The sequence below is a fragment of the Echinops telfairi genome, unplaced genomic scaffold (assembly GCF_000313985.2).
Source record: "Echinops telfairi isolate 266 unplaced genomic scaffold, ASM31398v2 ScPeMD7_7424;HRSCAF=8462, whole genome shotgun sequence".
NCBI classification, from domain to species: Eukaryota; Metazoa; Chordata; class Mammalia; order Afrosoricida; family Tenrecidae; genus Echinops; species Echinops telfairi.
Genome location: NW_022111324.1, coordinates 67,880,341 through 67,887,671, shown reverse-complemented (window position 1 = coordinate 67,887,671; position 7,331 = coordinate 67,880,341).

Genomic DNA, 7,331 nt, shown 5'->3' with positions numbered 1-7,331 from the left:
TCATCAGCTTTCCAACATTTTAAAGAAGATAAATGATTTGGAGCACGACTGGATATGAGTTTCATTTTTCTCCTTATGTACCATCTGTTGGGAAAATGAGCTTCAACAGCCCAACTGATTTGCACAAGCTCAGTTAAATCAGTCTCTCTCTTACAATGATATTAAATTCATCTTTGACAAAGTTGCATTGTCTTTTTGTATTACCTGCTGATATGAAGATTAGATTAGGTAAGAGATATAGAAAATATTTATAATGTATCAAACAGCAACTTAATTTCTATTCCCACTGTGTAGTGTGTAGATCTATGTCTATATATGTGTATATAAATTATGAAGATATAACTCATAATTATTTAAATTCTAAATATTAATGAGCTGAAATGACTGTATTGGCCATTTTGAATTAGACGGTGATTTGGTTTACTATGTCAGGAATTTCAAATTCAAGAGGAATGGTGTTGCATTTATCATCAAAAAGAGCATTTCAAGATCTACTTGAAGTGCAATGTTGCCTATGATAGCTAATATCTATAGGCCTACACGAAAGTCTAGTTAATATAACTATTATTCAAATTAGACACCGATGAGTAAAGCCAGTTATGAAAATAGTGAGGAATTCTACCAGCTTCTTCAGCTTGAAATTGACCAAACGTGTGATCAAAATGCAATCATAATTATTGGTGATTGTAATATGAAAGGCGGAAACAGAGGAAGGATCAGTAGTTGGAAAATTTAGCCTTGGTGATAGAAACAAAGATGGAAATTGCATGACAGAATTTTGCAAAACCAATAGCTTCTTCATGGCTAATCCCTTTTTATCAGCAACATACATGGTGACTATACATGTGGACCTTCCTGGATGGAATAAAGAGGAATCTAATTGACTACATATGTGAGGAAAAAAAGATGGCAAAATTCAATACTATCAGTCAAAACATCAGACTGACTATGGAATAGACCATCAATTGTTCATATACTAGTTCAGATCGAAGCAAAGGAAAATTAACTTTAATCCACCAAAACAAAAATAGAAAATTGAGTATATCCCTCTTGAATTTAGAGACCATATAAAAATAGATATAATTGAACAATAAGAACCAAAGACCAGAGGAATTTTGGCATTGCATTAATAATATCTGACAAGAACATATTAAATCCCCGGTGAAACCCCTCTGATCACGAACCAAGAGTGTGAATACCCTTGCTAACATGCAGAGCATTAGAAAGTGGATCGTTGCAGATGTTGTGAAGTTAAAATTTACTACCTTATCATTTGTCTCTTTTATTATCCATTTAAATTTGCTCTAGTTTTTTAATATTTTCTGCTTTTGGGGGGGTTGAGGTTACTTTATTGTTCTTTTAATTTTTTAAAAAATATTTCTTTTCTATTAATCCTTTCATTGGGGGGCTCTTACAGATCATATAATAATCCATCATTCAATTGTATTAAGCACACTCGCACATATGTTGCCATCAACATTTCCAAAACATTTTCTTTCTATTTGAGCCCTTATATTAGCTCCTCCTTTAAAAATATTTTTCTTTATGTGAAATCCAAGCTAGGTAAATCTGTAGAGGCAGTAACTGGGTTCATGGCTCATTGCGAGTATGGCACAGTAACTGGACTAATCTCATGGGAGGTTGGGGGGAAATCAGGAACTAATACCAATGAGCACAAGAAAGAAGAAGTGTTCTAAAGCTGATTGCGCTAAGGATTGTACAACTCTTCTTGATTGATTGAACTGCTGAATTGTAAGATATATGAATTATATGCCAACAAAACTGTTGTGAAAAAATGAATGGAAGAAAAAGAAAGTCAGAGGTGAAGAAAGGAAAAGGGCATTCAAAGATCCAAGTGGATGTCAGAAGAGAGTCTGAAACTTGCTCTAGAGTGTAAAGTAGCTAAAGCAAATGGAAGAATTGACAAAGTAAAAGACTTGAACAACAAAGGAATGAAGGCAGTTCAAAAAGACAAGAAGGCATTGAAATGAAATGTGTAAAACCCTGGAGTTAGAAAACTAAAAGAGGAGAACTACATATATTACAAGCTGAAAGATCTGAAGAAAAAAATTTCAAGCCTCGAGTCCCAATGTTGAAGTCCTCTATGGACAAAATACTGAATGAGCATCAAAAGATGATGCACAGAATACACAGAGTCACTGTGCCAAAAAAGGAACTGGTCTATACTATTTCAGGAGGTAGCAAATGACAAAACCACCATAGTATTTAAGGAAAAATCCACTTTGTTCTCAAGGCATTAGTGAAAAACAGAGTTGTAGATGCTTTGGGAATGCCAATTGCATTGTTTTAACAAACAAATACAATGCTGGAAGCATTCATTAGTCAAGCCCAAATTTTTGGAAGACAGTTACCTGGCCAATTCACTGGAAATTATTCTTGTTTCTGCCATTCCAAAGAAGGACAAGCCAACAGAATGTGAAAATTAATGAACAATATCATTAATATTAACATAAAAATAAAATTTTGCTGAAGATAACACACAAATGATTTCATTGACAAGGACCCATCCAAAATTAGAATTAGATTCAGAAAAGGACCTGAAATGAGAAATAGTATTGATGATGTCAGATGGATTTTGGAAGATAGTTGAGAAAAACAGATTATGTGAATGCATCCAACTGTGTGGATAATGTAGACATCTATGGACATGCTGTGAAAAAGATTGTGAAGAATAGGGATTCTCATTGTTCTCATGCAAAAACCATACCTAGTTCAAAACTGAACAAATGATATTGCAGTATATAAAATCAAGAAAGTTGTGTATCAGGGTTGTATTATTTCACTATACTTGTTCAAACTTTGTGCTCAGCAAATAATCCCCAAACTAAACTATATAAAGAAGAACATGGCATCAGGACTCGAGGAAGGCTTATTAAAAGTCTGGAATATGCAGACGGCATAAATCTTGCTTGCTGAAGGTGAGAATCCTTGAAGTTCTGGCTGATGAAGATTTTTCAGTATGGATTAAAACTGAATGTAAGGAAAAACCAGATCTTCACAACTGGACCAATACACAACATCATAATAAATGAAGACAAGGGTGAAGTTGTCAGAGGTAGCATTTTATTTTGATCCACAATAAAAGCAGCAGTCAAGAAATAAAAGGATGTATAGCAATAGGCAAGTCTGCTGCACGCAACCTCTTTAAAGTTTTGAAGAGCAAGCATGTCACTTTGAGGATTAAGGTGTGCTTGGCTCAATCCAGGATATTTTTGATCACCCCATATGCATGTGAACATTAGAATAGGGAAATAGGATGAATAAGGAAGATTGAAGAATTGATGCATTTGAATTATGATGCTGGGAAAATGTTTGAAAGTGATGGAGGCTTCTAGAAGAAGGAACAAATAAACAAATCTGTCTTGGAGGAAGTACAACCAGAAATTTCCTGAAAATTCAGGATATAAAGACTTGGTCTCACGTTCTTTGGACATATTACCAGGAGAAACTAGTCCTTGTAAAGGGACATTGTGCTAGATAAAGTAGAGGCTCATTGAAGATGAAGAAGACTCTCAATGAGATAGATTGACACAGTGGCTACAACAGTGGACTCAACCAGAAGAAGTGTGAGGCTGGTGCAGGAGTGGGCAGTGTTTCATTCTGTTGTGTATAGGGTTGCTAGGTGTCAGAACTGACTCAGCAGCATCTATCATCAACATAATGCGTATATGTAACATAATGTTGGAGCCCTGGCGGCGTAATGATTACATATTGGGCTGTGATCCACAAGGCCAGCAGTTTGAAACCACCAGCCGCTCCTCAGGAGAAAGAGCATTCTACTCCCATAAGAGTTACAGCTTTTGAAACCCTGGGACAGTTCTACCCTGTAATATAGGGTCGCTATTAGTTAGCATTGGCTTGATGGCATTTAACATACTGTTATATATGTGTGTGTGTATGCATTCCATCTCATATATGAATATTGAAATATGCTTCAACAAACAAATTCATATGAATATATATGTTAGAATGCATAAAAAGAGATATTCTAAGGAATAGCAAGCAGAAATGGACTGATACTGGCCATTTTGAGCTGGAAAAACATATTATGCCAGGAGAGACAAATTGAACAGAACTGGCACCACATGCACCATCAGAAAGAACATTTCAAAGTCTGTTCAGATATATAATGCTCTTAGTAGTTGGATGATATTCATATACCTACAAGGAAGAATAGTGATAAGTTAATATGACTATTAACCAAATTTAAGCATCAACCACTAAGGTAAGAAATGGAAGGTGGGTTTTTTTGTTTTTATACCAACTTCTGCAGTTTAAAATGGGTCAAACATGTTCATTATTTGAATGAAAAATTTGGAAATAAAGGATTTGTAGTTAGAAAATGACACCGAAGATCACATGCTATAATTTTTCAACACCAAAATATTCATGGCAAATACCTTTTTCCAAAAACATACTTGGTGACTATGCATGTGTACCTCGCGAGATGGAATACTCAGGACTGAAAATGACAAAATCTGTAGAAAGAAATGATGATTACCAATTAGAACAGGGCCAAGTTCAGCTGAGGAATAATCAATTTCTCATTTACAAATTCAGGTTTAAGCTGAAGAAAATAAAAGCAAGTCCATGAAAGTGAAATCTTGGTTTTGAGTATGGGCCACCTACATGAGGCCATTTCAACAGTAACTTTGAAATATTGAACACTAATGGCCCAAGACCAGATACATCATATGGGATAACATCAAATATATCATACACGAAGAACTAAAAGGTCATTTAAAAGACAGGAAAGAAAATTAAAGCCATAAGTAACTGAAAAAACCAGAAAAGACTAAAATTATCTCTTAAACAGAGTAGCTAAAGCCAAAGGAAAAAATAATAAAAGAGCTGAATTGAAGATTGAGAAGACAAGGTAAAGCAGTATAATAAAACTTGCAAGGTTCTGACATTAGAAAACCCCAAGGGAAGAGCACACTCTACAGTTTGAAATTTGAAAGAACTGAGGGGGAAAAAATCAATCCTCAGGTGTCAATACTAAGGATTTCTTGGGCCAAATATCGAATACAGGATGCATCAAAAGAAGATGAAAAGAATACACAAAGATATTATACCAAAAATAATTTGTCAAGTTTTGATTATATCAGGTGATAGCATATGATTAAAAGGCAATCACATTGAAGGTATAAATCCAAGTGACATCGAAGGTATTGGCAAAGCATAAGAATCGACAGAATGCAAACTTACATGTCAATACTGGATGTTCTAATACTGGATGTTCTCACTGATCTATGTCACATAGTTGAGTATAAACAGCTACTCTGTCAATCAAGCAATCCAGATTTTGAAGTTGCAGCAGAATGTGGGAATAGTCAAACAATATCATTAATATCACATGCAAGCAAAGTTTTGCTAAAGGTAATTTCTAAAATGTTTGTAGGGCAATATTCATAGGCCACTACCAGATATTCAAGTCATATGCAGACCAGGATGTGGAATGAGAGATATCATTGCTGATGTTATATTGATCTAGGCAGAAAACAGAGAATAACCAAAATATGTTTAGTGGTGTATTACTGATTATGCAAAAGCACTCACGTGGTGAGTCATAACAAATTATGGCTAATGTTGAGAAGAATGAGAGTCCCAGATAAGTTAATTCCATTTATGAGAAACCTTCACAAAAAGACAAGAGGCAGTTGTTAAAAAATAACAAGGAGGTACTCCATGGTTTAGAGTCATATCCTTTTACAATACTTAATCATTTTATACACTGAGAAAATAATCCAAGAAGCTGGGCTAGCTGAACATCAAGGTGGTAGGAAGCCACATTTACACCCTCATTTACATAGGATATATAGATAACCTAAAAGTGAAAAAAGCTTGAGGCAAGTACTGATGAAGATCAAAGACTACCGCATTCAGGATGGACTGCAGAGAAACCCACAGAGAGACAATTCTCAATAGGGGGTCAATAAGCAATATCAAGATAAATTGATGAAAACTGTCAACAACTATTTTACTTAGATCTATACTCAACATCCATGAAAATATCAGTCAAGAAATCAAGTTCACTGCAAAAAAGCCTTTTTAAAGTGTTAACAAGTAGATACCACTTTGGGGACTAAGATTTGCCTGACTCAAGACTTGATTTCAGTCACAACATGTGCACGGGAATCTAGATGATGGATAGAGAATACTGAGAAAATCAACCTTTAGAATTAAGGTGTTATTAAGAATATTGACTATACTAGGGACTGCTGATGAAGATCAAGAATTGTAGTCTTCAGTCTGAATTACAACTCAATATAAAGAAAACCAAAACCCTCACAACTGTACCAATAGTTAACATTGTACATGGAGAAAACATTGAAGTTGCCACGGATTTTGTCTTGCTTGGACCCACAACCAATGCTCACAGAAGCAGCAGTCAAGAGATCAATAGGTGCACTGCCTTGGGTAGATCTTCTGCACAAGACCACTTTGGAGTGTTGAAAAGCAAGGATGTTACATTGAGGACTAAGGTTCACCTGCCCCAAGCCATGGTATTTTTCATTGTTTCATATGCATGTAAAAGTTGGACACTGGATAAGGAAAACTGAAGAAGAATCAATGCATTTGAATGGTGGTGCTGGAGGAGAATATTGAAAGCACCACAGGCTGCTGAAAGGACAAACCAACCTCATTGCAAGAAGTAAGACCAGAGTGGGCCTTGGAGGCAAGGATAGCAAGACTTCCTGCATAATTTGGACATGTCAGGAGAAACCAGTCCCTGGAAACAGACATCATGCTTGGTAAAGTAGAGGGGCAGGGAAGTTCCTCTAGGAAATGTATTGACACTGGCTGTAACAATGGGCTTAAGCATTAGGGACAATTGGGAAGATGGTGCAAGATTTGACAATGTTTCATTTTGTTGTGTATAAATAAGAAACAACTTGATGACACCTAGCAACAATAACAACATGGACTGCCAGAAGAACAAAAAAAACTGTTGGAAGAATTTCAGACAGAATGGTGTAATTATAGCAGGAATGGTGGGACTTCATCTCATGTACTTTGAACAAGTTACCAGAGAAAAGCATCTGGCTTGTGGATCACAGGGTCAGCACAAAGACAGGAAGACCATGACAGGGAAGGACTGACATGGTGGCTACAATGTGATAAAAAATGGCAACATTTGTGAAGGATTGACATGGTGGCTGCAACAATGCGATCAAACATGGCAACCAATTTAATGACAACATAGGACCAAACAGGGCTTCCTTCTTTTGTACACTGGTCACTGGTCACTCTACATCGGAACTGACTCAACGGCACCAAACAGCAACAACTATATATATATATATATA